The sequence below is a fragment of the Montipora capricornis genome, chromosome 10 (genome assembly GCF_036669925.1).
Source record: "Montipora capricornis isolate CH-2021 chromosome 10, ASM3666992v2, whole genome shotgun sequence".
Taxonomy (NCBI): Eukaryota; Metazoa; Cnidaria; class Anthozoa; order Scleractinia; family Acroporidae; genus Montipora; species Montipora capricornis.
In genome coordinates this window covers 28,505,231-28,505,970 of record NC_090892.1, presented here as the reverse complement: position 1 = coordinate 28,505,970, position 740 = coordinate 28,505,231, and the positions used below count along the sequence as shown (strand labels likewise).

At 39.2% G+C, this 740-nt stretch overlaps 1 protein-coding gene across 2 annotated transcripts in view; it reads left to right on the top strand.

The window, feature by feature from the left end:
• Window positions 1-740, top strand: part of LOC138022270 (serine/threonine-protein kinase Nek11-like) — a 46,371-nt gene that overhangs the window by 443 nt on the left and 45,188 nt on the right. The window lies entirely within an intron of this gene.

The following is a 740-nucleotide window of genomic DNA, read 5'->3' as shown; positions in this document are numbered from 1 at the left end:
GTAAATTGCACCCATCTTTACGCTTTAATGTAATTGCTTTGTCAGCTCATCACGGTTGAACGAGTATAGTAACTGTAAGATTTATTAGATTGCAGCTTATTTGCTCTGAAATGGAGCGATGACAGAATACCCAGCCACATAGACGCTACTGATATTTTCGGACCCTTATATACTCAACTGACCTGAGTTCAGTTCTTTACTGCAGCAATCACTAAGTGTTAACTGCGTTGCCAGCGTAATTGCGAAATAATTTGCCAGTTATATGGTAAGTATAACATATATAGGTGGCTTGCAACCAATCGCTAGACACAGGGATAAAAAGGTGGAGGATAAACAAAAGAAGTTAATGAGAGGTCCACTGTTTGTCATCCAACATTGCAGCCAATGTATTCGGTCTTGTTCTCCAAAGAAATGCTATCAGTAAATTAATATTGTTTGAAGTTGCCTTGCATTCAGTAGTTAACAACACCTTCATCTCCCTGGCAGGGAATTGAACCCTGGTCTCCTGGGATACTTGCAGGGTACCATCCACTTGACAACTGAGGAAGAGATGGTGAAATATACAAATGCAATTATCATGGTGAATGTATCCCTGTCCGATATGGGGCTTAATTTCATACCAGGGAAATGAAGGTGTCTCTCTATTCATTCATTAAATTCTACAGTTACTCATAGTCACAAAAGCAAGGTCACACCTTATTCCTGGAAACATTGGAGTAATGTTAAAATTTGGCACTATT